General features: G+C 46.3%; 1 long non-coding RNA gene across 3 annotated transcripts in view; it reads right to left on the bottom strand.

The window, feature by feature from the left end:
- Positions 1-2,143: 2,143 nt before the first annotated feature.
- The window catches only part of LOC143822115 (uncharacterized), a 74,756-nt gene continuing 59,722 nt past the window's right edge, over positions 2,144-17,177 (bottom strand). For all 3 annotated transcript variants that reach the window (XR_013226048.1, XR_013226050.1, XR_013226049.1), the window contains 2 exons: positions 3,540-3,676; positions 2,144-3,137 (listed from right to left, as the gene is read on the bottom strand). This is a non-coding gene — a long non-coding RNA (uncharacterized LOC143822115). The remainder of the gene's footprint in view (positions 3,138-3,539; positions 3,677-17,177) is intronic.

Raw genomic sequence — 17,177 nt, forward strand, 5'->3', positions numbered from 1 at the left:
GGAAGGAACTCACAAATCTCTTCCCAAAATAGCAATTTTTTTCTTGTTCAATAGTTGACAGGATAGAGTAGTAATGGGGTTGGGGGAGGGTGGGGAAGGTAAAGGACTGAAAAAGCAGCAGCCAAGATCACATAGTTCTATGGTGCTTCCAGTACTAGAATTTTGTGTGTCATTCTGGTTACCCTAAGTAACCAGCGATTGAGGTGCCATCTCTGATCATGATTATTGGATAAACAATTTCAAGAGAACTGATACGAGATGGCAGACTAAGTAGAGTGGGATCTTTGCGGCAAAAAGTCTTGCCACATATTGGAAATAGAAATAGGATCACTTAAACTTGGCTGATTGCATGCTTGGAAAGTAGGGGAGGGGGAAGACAGACAGACAGACAGACAGACAGACAGACAGAAATAAAGAAAAATAGGAAGGCAGGAAGGAAAGAAAAAAAGGAGGGAGGGAGGGGGGAGGAAGGAAGGAAGGAAGGAAGGAAGGAAGGAAGGAAGGAAGGAAGGAAGGAAGGAAGGAAGGAAGGAAGGAAGGAAGGAAGGAAGGAAAGAAAAAAAGGAGGGAGGGAGGGAGGGAGGGAGGGAGGGAGGGAGGAAGGAAGGAAGGAAGGAAGGAAGGAAGGAGAAATTGAATTCTTGGAGGAAGGCAGGCAGGCAGGCAGTTGCCATGAAAGGGGACGGGGCAGGGGTGGAAGGAAGGAAGTGGGAAAGGGTCCGGTGGGGGGGGGTGAGTCGCAAGGGGGGTGGGGGGAGGGTTGGGGTTGAGAAGAGTGGGTGGCTGTGTGTTTGGGGGCAGGGAAGCAGAGGCGGCGGAGCACAGGTGTGAGTGGCGAGGGGGGCGGGGGGAAGAGGGCGGGGTTCAGAAGGGTGGGTGCCTACTTGCCTTATCGGAAGGAAGGAAGGAAGGAAGGAAGGAAGGAAGGAAGGAAGGAAGGAAGGAAGGAAGGAAGGAAGGAAGGAAGGAAAGGCAACCTCTGTGCTCCCCCTGTCAGTTTACAATGGCGGACTGGCCGGGACCCAGCTCCTGCCCACAATACCAGTGCTTCTGGCCACGGTGCCATGGCAAAGACTGGAAAGGCACCACGGCTGCTTCCCTAGGGCTCGCAGAGCCTCTCGCCTCATCTGCGAGGCAGCTAGAGGGCTTTGCGGGCCGAAGGGAAGGGAATCCTCCCCTTCCTGCTTCCTGGTGGTGGCGGCAGGCGGACCCTCCCCCCTCCTCCCCCCCGACTGGCCTCAGAAGGGCAGCTGCGGGGCGGCAGTGGCGGCGGCAGCATCAGCAGTGATGACAGGCGGCCCCTCCCTCCCCCCTACCCCCATTTCCCTGACTGGCCTCAAGAAGGGCGACAGCGTCCTGGGAAGAGCCCGGGTCCAGGAGGAGGCAGGAAGGCGCAGAAGAAAGGGCTGCCCGAGCAGGCGGCAGCAGAGGTGCCTGCACAGGGTCCTCCTGATCCCAGGTCCCTGCGCGGGGGCCTCCTGAGCCTGGGCTGCCGTGCAGCGCATGGCCAAAATTTAAAAAAAAAATTTTTAATTTTAATTGGGGAACATTTAGAAAACGCCACGGGACGCGGGGCAAATGCCCCAAATGCGGGACTGTCCTGCCAAAGGCGGGACTTCTGGTCACCTTAGTATAGTGGTCAGGAGTGCAGACTTCTAATCTGGCATGCCAGGTTCGATTCTGCGCTCCCCCACATGCAGCCAGCTGGGTGACCTTGGGCTCGCCATGGCACTGATAAAACTGTTCTGACCAAGCAGTGATATCAAGGCTCTCTCAGCCTCACCCACCTCACAGGGTCTCTGTTTTGGGGAGAGGAATGGGAAGGCGACTGTAAGCCGCTTTGAGGTTCCTTCGGGTAGAGAAAAGCGGCATATAAAGACCAACTCTTCTTCTATATATGCCCCCCCCCTCCATCCTCGACAATCCCTGGTTCTGTGAGTGCCTCCTGACGATGCTTGTTTCTGTAACATGCCTTCAATAAAGACTAATTTTAGCCATATTCCTACTGCCTGGTTCTTTGCTGTGTTGGCTATGAGGGTGAGCTTCTGGACTGAAGTCCGTTGGTCATGACAATAATCTAGTCAACCCGTCACCCAGTCAAAATATGCAATTTTTCCAAGCAGGACCCCAACATGCCAGTCTTAGCATATTGTTTAGCTTTTGAAAGTGAAGAGGCTGACTCACTACCAACCTCTTCCGCATCCCAGGGAGATGCATAATTTAGGGCAATAGGTTTCATGAGAATTGGCAAGTAATTTGTCATTTGTCAATTTACCAATCTTACTTCTCTTAGCGATTCCTAACTCTCTTCCTAAACTTAATAGTTTTCTGTCCAGTAATCCAAAGGTCACCAAGAACCATATTACACCTATAGTTCTTCCTAGGTAAAGCAATGAGAGCCATTACTTTTTTTCTGGGAACCCACTGAGGTTTCTCCTGGAGTATTGTCCTTCTCTGGACAAACCTGTCACATATCTCCTAAAGTCATTGTCAAACTCTAAAGTTCCCATCCACACAATGTTTTAGGTGCATCAGCATTGTCTCAGGAAATTCTTTCCTATAAAACATGGGCCTCTTGCCCCAGTGACATGTGTGTGTTTGGATCTGTGCATACACCGCTACTTGAATGTTGATCCTCCTTTTTTCCTCTGTGAAATGCTGGTTGTTTTGCAGCTGAATCCATGGGCCTCTCTTTATGTTATGATCACTGAATATTGCCTTTCTCATATTCTCTCTCTTCTTTTCTCCCTTACTTTCTGATCTAGCCTTGCATCCTTGTTTTTCAGCATTTTTGTGTATTTGCTGTACCCCTTTAATTTTCCTTAATTAAAAGCAATCTAGTTTTAATGTTGGACTGGTTTATTTGAGTTTTTCTAAAGCAGTGTTCTCCACCTGGGGGTAAGGACCCCTTTGGGGGGTTGAACGACCCTTTCACAAGGATCACGGCAGGGCGAGCAGCTTGGCCAGGGGGGGACGGGGGACGCCGCCACTGTTGACGCTCCTCCTGCAGGTTCCCGCGCTCAGCCACCAGCTGCTCCGGCAGCACCTCCAGCATGGCACAGTCTCCCACCAGGCACTCCAGGTGACGGCACAAGACAGGCATAGTGGGACAAGAGGCAGAACTGAACTGAGAAACCCTGGGGGAAAAACAAGTTATATACATGCATGAAAACAGATCTTCATGCCATTGGTCAGTTTTGGTTTAATTTCTGAGAAAGAACACTTGCATAATTTTACGGTTTGGGGTCACCACAACATGAGGGTTGCGGCATTAGGAAGGTTGCTCTAAGGGAACAATCCCTATGGACATTGGTGGAGATCCCTCTCACTACATCTCCTGTACAAACTAATATTAGGAGACCTCCTATTTGGGTAATACTCAGATTCTCTGACCACCTCCCCTTCCTTGCATTACTCTGGGCTATTCCTTCTTTGAATTCCTCTTTTATGAATCCCATCCTGGCGGCTACTTCCCTTGACTTACTGCTTTCTTAGGCCCTCCTTCCATTTGGCTTCCTTCTCTAGATTTATGAACTTACCAACATTATAAGGTGGGTTTCATGTATCATTTTTCAGCCCGTGTTGGTTTTGTTGTGCTGTCAGTGTGATTCTTTACATGTCATCCATTTTCACTGCCAGTATTTCGATTTCTTTCTTTTGCACCATTCTTCTATAGCTGAGACAAAAACAATATTTAAAAATGTATACATGTAACTGGGAAAATTTAGAATCAAGCAGAAAATAGCTTGCAAATTGAGATTCTTGTGGGTTTGATTCACACAAGGCAAAGCACGATTGAAATGGGTGTTTCTGAGTCAAAAGAATAGGGATGAAAAATCCGGTGCTGGATTTTCTAGTATTTATTTAATATGTGGCAACATGTTCTATTTGATGACTGATTTTCAATAATTATTGTCACCAGTTGCCTTTGAGGCTTTTTTCAAATAGCAAGATAGAAATCACTGAAAAATTATTGTAGTTTATACTGATGTACACAGCTCTGCCAGAATCATAGAATCATAGAATCATAGAATCATAGAATCATAGAATCATAGAGTTGGAAGGGGCCACACAGGCCATCTAGTCCAACCCCCTGCTCAACGCAGGATCAGCCCAGAGCATCCTTAAGAAATATGCTTAAATGTTCCTTCATTAATGTCTCTGATATTTTCTGTCTAGAAAACTGCTTAATGTTTGAAGAAACTCTCATAAGATTCACTCACAAAACCCCCAGCTGGGGAAGGCAGCAAAGTGGGGTCATTTCACAATCTCGTGTCCTTACCCCATCACCTAGGAGGTGATTGGAGCTCTGCACCACAAAGTCTCACCTCCATTCTCATTCTCACCCCACCCCATGTACACATCCCACCATTCAGTTTTGATATACCATATATACTCGCATATAAGCCGAGGCACCTAATTTTACCACGAAATCTGGGCAAAATTATTGACAAGGGCTTTCAATCTGAGACATTCTAATTCCTCATCCAAATCATTTATAAATATGTTGAACAACACAGGCCCCAGGACAGATTCCTGGAGCAATCCACTTGTTACTCTTCTCCAAGAAGATGCTGAACCATTAACAAGTACCCTCCGGGTACGATTTGTCAGCCAGTTATTGATCCATCTGACAGAATTAGGATCCATACTGCATTTTACCAACTTGTCAACAAGAATATCATGTAGAATCTTATCAAAAGCTTTACTGAAATCCAGATAAACTATGTCCATGGCATTCCCCTAATCCTGAAAGGTAGTCACTTTCTCGAAGAAAGAGATAAGGTTGATCTGACATGACATGTTCTTGCGAAACCCATGCTGAGTCTTAGAAATCACAGCTCTCAGTTCCAGCTGCTCAAGGACCGAGTGTTTGATTATTTGTTCTAAAATTTTGCCAGCTACAGATATCAAGCTGACGGGTCGATAATTACCCGGATCCTCCTTTTTCCCTTTCTTGAAAATGGGGGCAACATTTGCCCGCCTCCAATCGTCTGGCAGCTCACCTGTTCTCCAAGAAGTGTAAAAAATAATGGACAGAGGTTCAGAGATGACATCTGCAAGCTCTTTTAGTAACTAAGAAGTGTAACACTTTAGTAACACTTCTTCTCCAAGAAGTGTCAAAAATAATGGACCGTATCAAAAGCTTTACTGAAATCCAGATAAACTATGTGTCACAGAAAATGGTGCAGTTGCGGAGCCCTTCCTCGATATCCGAACTCAGTGACTACCGACACCCAGCATTTCACCAGAAAGTTAGTTTTATTGAAGATAGGACACAGACGAACACTCAGCAAATGCTGGCAGGGGCTCATGGGAATTGTAGTCCATGGACATCTGAAGGACCACAGGTTTACTACCCCTGGAGTAGGCCATGAAGCACCTCGTTGATCAGATTCATGAAAACAGAGGGAGTCCCAGCCAACCCAAAAGGCATCATGAGGTACTCAAATTGCCCCAGAGGGGTGTTGAAGGTGGTCTTCCATTCATCCTCCTTCACGATACAGACCCGGTAACAGGTGTCCTTTAAATCCAGTTTACTAAAATACTTTCCACAACCCAGTTGCCCCAACAGGTCTTTTATTAAGGGCAGTGGGCAGGCATTGGTCATGGAGATTGCGTTGATGGCCCTGTAATCACTACACAGCCTGGGGAAGCTGTTGGAAAAGAGCACTGGGGCTGCAATGGAAGAGGTGGCAGGGCGAATGAAAGCGCAGGACAGGTTTTTGTCAACAAACAGCCTGAGCTCCTCGGGCTCACTGGGACTTATATTATACAGTTTTGTCCTTGGGAGAGCCACCCCGGGCTTCAGCTCAATGGCACAGTCAGTTTGGCGGTAGGGAGCCAACTGGTCACACTCCTCATCCAAAAATATGTGAGCCAAATCCCAGTAGCACTCAGGGAGGCCCTCTGGAGTGGGAGGTTGGTTGCCCCCTCCTGGTCCACCCCCTCTCTTTCTGGCAGCCAAGGGTGGGCTTGTAACCAGCAAACTCTCCCCATGCACAGGGTAACCCCCACCCTTGTACAGAGATGCCCATCCTGGCGGCAGAGTCAGAAGTGTGGAGCGGCCTTTGCATTAGAGAACTCTATGATGCTTTCTTCCCAACAAAAACTAGGGAAGCGGGTCATAAACGAATCCATCCAAAGCAACACAGCGTGACCCGACACTGGGGCTACGGTCATAGAAATCCGCTCACTGTGGAGACCCATGCACATCAAAACCGGGCAGTGGCTTTTGTGATACGCCCCCCCCCACCGGGTTACTGTCCATCTGCTCCACAATTATAGGACATTCTAAGTCCTTCGTCTTCAAGCACAGGCTCCGCAACAAGTCGGGGTTGACCAGGCTGGTGCTACATCCGCTGTCTAGGCAAATCTGTATCTCTACTCGGGCTCCTGTGTGCTCCTTGGTGAGAAAAGTGCAGATCCCCTTGGGGGGATACATCCTGCGGGGGGGGGGGTGCTGGGACACCTTGTGGGGCACTTGCAGTGGTGCACCCATCTCAGCAGGTTGGACTCATTTCCCAAGGAAGTGCTGCCTCCTCCCTTTCCATAAGGCCAAGGGACCACGTGATCAGCCACCGGGGAGAGTAGGGCACGGGGCGTTCCCCCTTGAGCGCTTTTCCATGGGGCTATATTGGGGGAAGAAACAGGGGGCCCTGGGAGTCAAGTGCATGGCAGCTCTGTTGGGCAGGATGAGACAGTTCTTGGGCAGTTGACCACAAAGTGCCCTGCCTGCCCACAATCCAAACACAACTCATGCGCCCTATGACGGTCCAACTTCCCCTTTGCCACCCAGGGACCGGGGGGCAGGCAACTCTGAGCCATGCCCGTGGGTTGGATGGGGTGGCCCTTGCCATGCTGCTAGTGCAGGAGTTTCAAATGGTGCAGTTCACTCTCAGTGCAGCACACCGCCTCAAACCCAGACTCAAAGTCCAGTGTGGCCAGGTTGTCAGAGGTGAGCACCCTTGGCAAGTGTGGGGTCTAGATCATGGACAGAAAACTGCATTTGTGAGACCTCATTCAGCCCCTTGGCCCAGCCAAACAGAGTCTGCAGCTCACTAATATATCGCACAAACGGGTGCCCCTAATGCCAAATTTGTTGAAGGTCAGCTTGACTTTTTGCTCCCCAAATGGGTCAGCAAACTGGGAGTTCAGGGATTTGCTGAAGAATTCAAAGTCTGCGAGCTCAGGGCCATACTGCTCATGGAGAGTAGCCCACCATTCAGCGGCAGACCCCTCCAAATGATTGCCTAGCACTCGTATTGCTGCGGCAGCACTTCGGAAAGTTTCTCCCCAGTCCCGAATGAAGCCAGAGGACCAGACCACGAAATATGACAATTATTCTGCTGAGCCATCAAACTGGCATTAAACTTGCAACCCGCCAGGTTTTCCCCACCCTGCGGTGCCAGAGCTGCCAGAGCTGGGATCGGGGGAACAAAGGGAATCTGAGACCGGGAAAATGTACTTGCCCCCGGTACTGTTGGTAGTTGGGTCTTGGGGGGCGGGGGCAGTGGCAGGATTGAGTGCACTGGCTGCCTGGGAGGTGAGTGCCATTGCTGGCCGGAGACAGGGGGCTGTTGGGGACCGGCCATCAAGTCTTGCAAATCAGAAAAACTGCTCACCTGTGCAGGCTGGAAACTGCCCGGGTGCCCCAGCTCGCGCATCCTGGGGGAGCCCAGTGGACCCCATTTCATCAGACTGGAGGGAGGTGAGTAGCGGGGTACCTCAGGGCTCGGTCCGGTACTTTTTAACATATTTATTAATGATCTAGATGAGGGGGTGGAGGGACTACTCATCAAGTTTGCAGATGACACCAAATTGGGAGGACTGGCAAATACTCCGGAAGATAGAGACAGAGTTCAACGAGATCTGAACACAATGGAAAAATGGGCAAATGAGAACAAGATGCAATTTAATGGCTCAACTTTGATTAGAATTTTATTTTTTTACTGGAGAACTGTATTGAAAGAAAGTAGAAAATCCTTTAAGGTAAAGGTAAAGGTATCCCCTGTGCAAGCACCGAGTCATGTCTGACCCTTGGGGTGACGCCCTCTAGCGTTTTCATGGCAGACTCAATACGGGGTGGTTTGCCAGTGCCTTCCCCAGTCATTACCGTTTTACCCCCCAGCAGCAAGCTGGGTACTCATTTTACCGACCTCGGAAGGATGGAAGGCTGAGTCAACCTTGAGCCGGCTGCTGGGATTGAACTCCCAGCCTTATGGGCAAAGCTTTCAGACGGCTGCCTTACCACTCTGCGCCACAAGAGGCTCTTTTAGAAAATCCTTTAATTAGCAGCTAATGGCAGTCAGCTGCCTGAGTTCTGAGGAGGCGCTGTGGCAGAGAGCTGGGGAATTTGATGTTTGTTGGATTGCAGGCTTGGAAACCACCGTTTTGTGTTTATCTCATACTCATTCTGTTTTAGACGTTCATAGGAATTATTTTCTGCTGGTGCTTGTGCTTGTGCCTTTAATTATGGCCGTTAACAAAAGGCCATACGAATAATCATGCTCGCCTCCAGGAGCCAAGCAGTTAAAAATAGATGATTATTTTGCCACAAACAATGTATTATGCACTCATCCAACTGCCAATAAATTCTCTCCTATGATCAACCCTACAACTGATAATTGTTGTGAAGAAGAAAAAGACGATTTAGTTAATTCGTTGCAAGGAGAATATCCTGGAGACCCAGATAACATATCAAATGACCCTCTACGCCTGACTGCTAAAAACAGTGAAGTTTATTTTTGAAAGGCTAAATGAAATTGATGCCAAAATTGACAATCTTTCACAGCTTATCTCATGTCATATAAAGAGGGAAGCTACTCACTATAGTTCTAATGAAACTGTACCACGAAAGCAGAATCCTAAACCCCTCATGACAGTGGATAATATTCCAAAAATACAAGATGGCAAGAGTCTACAATACCAGCTAAAATTACAGCCTTGCAAAATCTGTGTGACTATCTGCAGATATAAAGGCCAAATGCCTCTTTGGAAAACCAAGCACCAGGCATTTCAACACCTAAGAGATCTCCTTGGCAAGTCTATATCGCCTATTGATAGAATCATAGATTCATAGAATCATAGAATCATAGAGTTGGAAGGGGCCATACAGGCCATCTAGTCCAACCCCCTGCTCAACGCAGGATTAGCCCTAAGCATCCTAAAGCATCCAAGAAAAGTGTGTATCCAACCTTTGCTTGAAGACTGCCAGTGAGGGGAGCTCACCACCTCCTTAGGCAGCCTATTCCACTGCTGAACGACTCTGACTGAGAAAAACTTTTTCCTGACATCTAGCCTATATCGTTGTACTTGAAGTTTAAACCCATTACTGCGTGTCCTTTCCTCTGCAGCCAGCAGAAACAGCTTCCTGCCCTCCTCCAAGTGACAACCTTTCAAATACTTAAAGAGGGCTATCATGTCCCCTCTCAACCTCCTTTTCTCCAGGCTGAACATTCCCAAGTCCCTCAACCTATCTTCATAGGGCTTGGTCCCTTGGCCCCAGATCATCTTCGTCGCTCTCCTCTGTACCCTTTCAATTTTATCGATGTCCTTCTTGAAGTGAGGCCTCCAGAACTGCACACAGTACTCCAGGTGTGGTCTGACCAGTGCCGTATACAATGGGACTATGACATCTTGTGATTTTGATGTGATGCCTCTGTTGATACAGCCCAAAATGGCATTTGCCTTTTTTACCGCTGCATCACACTGCCTGCTCATGTTTAGTTTACAATCCACAAGTACCCCAAGGTCTCGTTCACACACAGTGCTACCTAGAAGCGTATCCCCCATCCAGTAGGCATGCTTTTCATTTTTCTGACCCAGATGCAGAACTTTACACTTATCTTTATTAAATTGCATCTTGTTCTACTTGTCCATTTTTCCATTGTGTTCAGATCTCGTTGAACTCTGTCTCTATCTTCCGGAGTATTTGCCAGTCGCCCCAATTTGGTGTCATCTGCAAACTTGATGAGTAGTCCCTCCACCCCCTCATCTAGATCATTAATAAATATGTTAAAAAGTACCGGGCCGAGCACCGAACCCTGAGGTACCCCGCTACTCACCTCTCTCCAGTCTGATGAAACACCATTGACAACAACTCTTTGAGTGCGGTTCTCTAACCAATTCCCTATCCACCTAACTATCTGAAAATCCAGATTGCAGTCCTTCAACTTATCCATCAGAACATCATGGGGAACCTTGTCAAAAGCTTTACTAAAATCCAAGTAAATGACATCAACCAAATTTCCCCGATCCAGCAAACCTGTTACTTGGTCAAAAAAGGAAACTAGGTTGGTCTGGCAGGACCTGTTGGAGACAAATCCATGCTGACTTCCTTGGATCACCAAATTATCCTCCAGATGTTTGCAGATCGCTCCCTTTAATATCTGCTCCATTATCTTCCCCACAACAGAGGTCAGACTCACTGGTCTGTAGTTTCCCGGGTCATCCTTCCTCCCTTTTTTGAAGATCGGAATAACGTTTGCTCTTTTCCAGTCCTCTGGGACATCTCCAGTCCTTAAAGAGGTTCCAAAGATGATGGACAAAGGCTGTGCAAGTTCTCTGGAAAGTTCTTTGAGTACTCTCGGGTGCATTTCATCTGGACCAGGGGATTTGAACTCATCCAGTGCAGCTAAATGCCTCTCGACCACCTCTCTATCCATTTTAACCTGCCACCCAGACACTATCCTTTGGCTACAGCCATCTCTAGATGTGCCTAAACACTTTGACCTGTGGGAAAAAACAGATGTAAAATAGGCACTAAGCCTTTCTGCTTTCTCTGCATCTTCCGTTAGAGTTTGTCCATCCGCACCCAACAGTGGGCCTATTGCCTCCTTTACTTTACGTTTGCTCCTCACGTAACTGAAAAATCTTTTCTTGTTACAATGGGCTTCCCTGGCCAATCTTAGCTCACTCTCAGCTTTGGCCTTTCTGATGATTGATCTACAGTGCCTAGTAACCTGTAGGTACTCTTCTTTAGAGCTCTGTCCTTCCCTCCATTTCCTGAACATTTTCCTTTTCTTTCTTAGTTCCTCTTGAAGTTCTCTGTTCATCCAAATAGGCTTCTTAGAGCTCCTGCAGTGTTTTCGTATTTCTGGAATAGTCATTGATTGAGCATGCAATAGCTCTTGTTTGAGTAGCGCCCACTCTTCACATGCTCCCTTCCCTTCCAGCATTCTCGTCCATGGTATGACACTCATCATGTCTCTGAGTTTATTAAAGTTTGCCCTACGAAAATCCAACATCCGCGTCTGGCTACAAGCTTCCTTGGCTCCCCATCTCAAAAGGAATTCTATGAGGACATGGTCACTTCCCCCTAGGGTCCCCACCTCCTTCACCTCATCCACCAACTCTTGCCTGTTGGTCAGTATTAAGTCCAGTATGGCTGAACCTCTTGTGGGTTCATCTACCATTTGATAAATGAAATTGTCAGCCAGGCAGGTCAGAAACTTGCATGACTGAGGACGCTTCGCAGAGTTTGTTTCCCAGCACACATCTGGGAAATTGAAGTCACCCATGATGACAAGGTCCTGCCGTTTGGATATTTTCTCAAGCTGCTCACAAAGTGCAGCATCCACATCCTCTCGTTGGTCAGGCGGTCGGTAGCAGACACCAACCACCACACTGTTTGTTTTCCCCTCGCTTATTTTCACCCAGATGCTTTCCACTGTAGATATGCTCTCCTTCACTAGAATTTCCTGACAGGTAAGCCCTTTCCTCACATACAGTGCCACTCCTCCACCTCTTCGATCTATTCTGTTTTTTCTGAACAGTTCATATCCATCCACCATTACATTCCAGTCATGAGAATCATTCCACCAAGTTTCTGTGATGCCTACTAGACCATACCTTTCCATCAGCATGAGAAGTTCCAGCTCTTCCTTTTTATTGCCCATGCTTCGGGCGTTAGTATAAAGACATCTGAATCCTTTTACTTTTGGTTCCCTATGAGCTGGCCTTGCCGGTTGGGCTGCCTCCGATAGTTTTCCTTCCATACACTCCCTATGTTGATCGTCTCCTTCCCCTAGTGGCTTTAGTTTAAAGCTCTCCTGATGAATCTCCCCAGGTTCCTGCCAAACACATTCTTCCCCAGTTTCGATAAGTGCAGTCCATCAGGTGCTAGTAGGCCTTCCTCAAGAAAGCCTATCCCATGGTCCCAGAAACCAAATCTCTCCTGCCGGCACCAACTACGCAGCCAGTGATTCACCTCCATTATCTTCCTCTCCCTTCTGGCCAGAGACAGGGGGCTGTTGGGGACCGGCCATCAAGTCTTGCAAGTCCTCTCCCGACGCATTCCTCTTCCCTTGACAGGCAAGATTGAAGAGAATACCACTTGTGCCCCCATTTGCTTGAGCTTCCTCCCCAGATCTTGATAGTCTTTTTTAATAGGAGCGATGGTATTCAGGGACATGTCATTCGTTCCCACATGGACCATCACAAATGGGTAGCGATCCGTAGATTTGAGGAGTTTGGGCAGCCTTTCTGAAACATCTTTAATTTTCGCCCCTGGCAAGCAACACACCTCTCGGGTTAGGGGTCGGGCCCAGCCACATGGCAATCCATTCCTCTTAGCAGGGAGTCTCCAATTACCAGTACTCTCCATTTTTTTTTCTTCTCAACTCCATTTCCTTCTGTCGCCGTGGCCTCTTCCCTTTGTCTTGGACTTTGTTTTGGCACATCTTCCCTCGTTGACCCTTGCACCTCCTCTGCAAGGGCCTGAAATCTATTCTGGAGCTCCAAAGGCCCCGAGAACTGTCTCGCCCTTCGCCGTTCAGTCTTTTTCCGAACTGCCTGCAGAGGCTCCCTATTGTGGTCAATCTCCTTGTCCTCTTCAGGACTGGTTGTATTCTCTTTATTCTCTTTATTCCATGTTGCAGAGCTCTGGACTACGAACTCCTCCCCTTTCTTACTTTGGGTCAGAGTAATAATTCTGTTTTCTAGTGCCCTAATCTTTTCCTCCAAAAGTCTTACCAGCTTACACTTGGGGCAGCTGTAGTGGATCTTGTCTTCTGGGAGGAAGGCAATCATGTCACACTCACTGCAGATGATGGGATGAGTGTCCTGGAGGTCCATTGTAATGTCTAGGCAGTGGAAGTACTAGGGAAATATAATCTACTGATATAATCTACTGATTCTAATTGCTCGGCCAAGAACCCCAGGCCAAGAGCCACAGGCCAAGAGCCCTTTGTCTCTCGCGCCTCTGGTGAGGAGTAGCCCTTTTTAATCCTCCCAACAATTACCCAGCAATCACCTCACCCAGGCAGAACAATAGCCTCACCTGGTCAGCAGCAACTCTCCCCAGTAGCTCTCTCCACGTGCTCTCAGTTGTCTGAGCTCTGCCTCTGGTGAGGAGCAGCCCTTTTTTAGCCTCCCAACAATTACCCAGCAATCACCTCACCCAGGCAGCACAATAGCCTCACCTGGTCAGCAGCAACTCACCCCAGTAGCTCTCTCCACGTGCTCTCAGTTGTCTGAGCCACGTGCTCCACGTGCTCTCAGTTGTCTTGATTTGATTTCTTGATTTGATGTCTTGATTTGATTTCAGTTGAGCCTCTCAACAACTCAAATCAGGTACAAAGAACCATGCTTGTATTCACAACTCCAAAAGTACCTACAGCCTTTTTGCACCAGAAACCCTTTTTGCGTACAAAAGGGATATTTTCAGTCCGAGTATTCGATAACCTCATTTTAACTTCATTGATATCAAAGCCTCCGCAACTTAAATCCTCAACGATAGATAAAAATCATTTGAAGATCAGAAGGACGCTGTTCACGGAGATTTGATAAACTGGACTGACTCTGATTCCATGAATAAGAAATGTGAACATTTTATTCCTGATTATTCCATAGAAGAGAACTTAATCAACGCCTTCTCAGCCCTCCCACCTGCTGAACAAACTGAGATCACTGATAGACTGGATCACCTAAGACAAAAACTTCTGAGTACAAAAAATGAGTTGTCTCCAAAGGCGCCAGTAGTAAAGCCGACAAGTGAAACAAGAGACTCTTATCCATCAGATTCAGCTCCCCCACTTTCACTTCCTCCCAAAATAGCTGCTGGAAATACTGGAAAGCCCAAAAGTGTATCACTCAGTTGTTCACAGACCAAGATAGAGACAGAGATTATAATAAACCAGCAGACTAACCCTGACTCCATAATATCTTCAAAAAATGGTTGTGTTTTTTTAGACCATGATGGTGACCTTAATACTATCTCTAAACTGGATTGACAACTAAAGATTTTATCCTGGAATCTTGGAGGTTGGAAGAACAAGCTATATGACTCAGATTTTTTAACCTTTTTACAGGGCCATGATATCCTATGTCTCCAAGAAACCTGGTCCCAAGAATCTGATTCCCCCACCCTCCAAGGTTATCAAGCCTTTTCAGTCCCAGCAGTTAGGATCAGCCCAAAGGGCCGGGGTAGTGGAGGTTTAGCAATATTAGTAAATGTTGACTTAAAAGTTGATGTGCAAGTTTTAGTAAACTGTTGTTCCAACCAATTCCAGACAATTTTAATTAAGCGTCTTTATTCTGGAAATCTAGTGTGTATACATACCACCCAAGAGTTCCTTAGATCAGGATAAGGAGAATCCCTGGGACTCATTGGCCACTATAATGGAATTTTTGATTTACCACTATCCAAAAGCCCAGTTTATTATTTGTGGTGATTTTAATGCTCGACTAGGGTCTGGTTTTAGAGATATAAGAACAGAGACCAATGCCCAAATTGCTCTCCGTGCTACCATTTTGGACCGTTTATCAAAGGATGTAATTGTTAATAAGTTTGGTTTGAAATTTCTGGAATTTCTTTCTTTATTTGATTTACATGTTTTGCATGGTACCAATTATGATACCATGGTACCTTTACCTATCTGTCAACCTGTCGGGCAAGTACAATTGACTATATTGCTATATTGCCTAGTTTATTGAATTTAGTATCATATTTTGAGGTCGGTAATTGCCCTTGGAGTGATCATTGTCCTCTGAGACTATCGTTGTATACTAGTGATAATATCCTACTGAAACCAGTACAAGGTTTTGCAGAAGATACCATTCCAGGGTGTAAACTGCATGGGGATTTTATTCCAACCCCAGATCGATTCAGTCCCTGCCTTCTACACAGAATGCGATTTCCGTTTGCATTTGGGGCGATTTTAATTTTCCTTCTGCAGCAAGAAGGATTGATCCGGAGTCACCCTACCTTTATTGTGCTTTATCTTGGAGTGCTGAAAATCTTGAATATATTCAGAAAATCGCATTGTTTTGAATCTGGGCTCTCCTCCGTGGTAGAGGACCCGTGATTGGCTACAGGTGGTCATGGGACAAGCCTGCCTTAGAGGAGAAGCCCCTAATTTATCTCAACTTCTGTCGGCCTTGGATTTTTTTGTGTGCCTTCTTCTTCCCTCCCCCCCTCAAGAAAAGAAAAGATTTTTTTCCTCCCTCCTCTGACTTCTTGGATCTTCTCCCCCCCCCTTCAAGAAAACAAAGAAAGAGTCTCCATTTGCCCCCCCCTCTTCTGAGCCTCCCTAACCACATGCAGATGACTTTCCGGGGGGGGGGGAAGAGGAAGACTCAAGTTCAAAGCGATCTGAATTCAACAGGATTGACAATGGAATAAAAAAAGTAAGTGCAGACTCTGCCCAGGTTTCAGAAGAGCTAAATGGTCTGAACAACTAAACAACAAATTACTTCAAACCTTTAAAAATTTAGAATGGGAGTCCCTGCGATTAACTCTTTTACATTCTAGTAATGACGCTATTAAATGCTATGAGACTATAGTCAATCGCCTCAAACCACTGTTAATAAACAATAGACCAGTAAATGCTATACCTTATATAAGCAATGGATGGTTTGATCAAGAATGCAAAGCATTCAAAAAAGCCTTGATCTCTTGCATGAGACAGGTCAGGCGTGGTAACTCTGGTGTTTTAATGCCCCATCTTCTTCAACTCAGATCTCAATATAAACGCCTACATAAACAAAAGAAAATGGATCATGCTAGACAGTTATGGAATGAGTTGGAATTGGCAGTCTATGAAAAGAATGACCCTCGGCTCTGGGAACTGGTCTCGGTTTAAGTAGTTCATTGCATCAATTTGAAGCACAAATCCCAGGGAAAGTTTGGTTTGAGTATTTTAGCAAGGTTTTTGGAGCTAATTCATCTACACCGAACATGTCACAGATGCAAAATACTTTCCTTGACATCTTAGACCTTCCAGTTTGGCCCCCAATAACAGAGGTAGAAATTAGGGGGTTAATTTTCTCACTGACTTCTGGAAAAGCACCCGGGGAAGATCTGATTCCCCCAGATTTGTTTAAAGCCTTTTCAGAATGGTGGGCACCTATGCTAGCCAAAGTTTTTACACAAATAAATGAATCGGGTCTAATGCCATCTAGATGGAAGTGGAGTATTATTGTCCCTATTTTTAAGAAAGGTGACAGAACGGATCCACAACATTACAGACCAATAAGCCTGTTAGATATGTCAGCAAAATTGTATAGCAAGTTTTTGCTACATAAACTGGAAGACTGGGTGAATGAAAATCAGGTTATACATCCCCAACAAGCAGGATTTAGAAAAGGTCTTAGTACAGTTAATCACTGCCAAACCTTAGATCAACTAGCCTTTTCTGGTATAAATGGCCCAACAAAATCATTATATGTAGCATTCGTTGACCTGGCGGCAGCTTTTGATTCCATTGATAGAAACCGCTTATGGTCAAAGTTAGCAGGAACAAACATTGACAGATGGCTACTCTCTTTATTACATGAGTTACATACAGACACACATGCCCAAATCAGGGTAGGAACATCAGGATCTTTAACTAACAGAATTCCAACAAATAAAGGAGTGAAACAGGGTTGTGTATTGGCTCCCCTCCTATTCAATCTGTATATAAACAACACTGCTAAGAGGCTTTCCGGTCCCCATTTTTTCCCACCATCTCTTGGCCAACAAAAAAGCTCCATTTTATTGTATGCTGATGACATGGCCCTAATTTCTTTTACTAAAATAGGACTAAGAAGGCTGTTGCAAGAATTAGGTCCATACTGCAAGGAGGAGTCACTCAACATTAATTATGAGAAGACAAAAGTAATTGTATTTAGAAAAAGACCCAAAAAATCACACTGGAGTATACACGGGCACCCTATCGTACAATGTAGCTTTT

This window comes from Paroedura picta, chromosome 12 (genome assembly GCF_049243985.1).
Source record: "Paroedura picta isolate Pp20150507F chromosome 12, Ppicta_v3.0, whole genome shotgun sequence".
Classification (NCBI taxonomy): Eukaryota; Metazoa; Chordata; class Lepidosauria; order Squamata; family Gekkonidae; genus Paroedura; species Paroedura picta.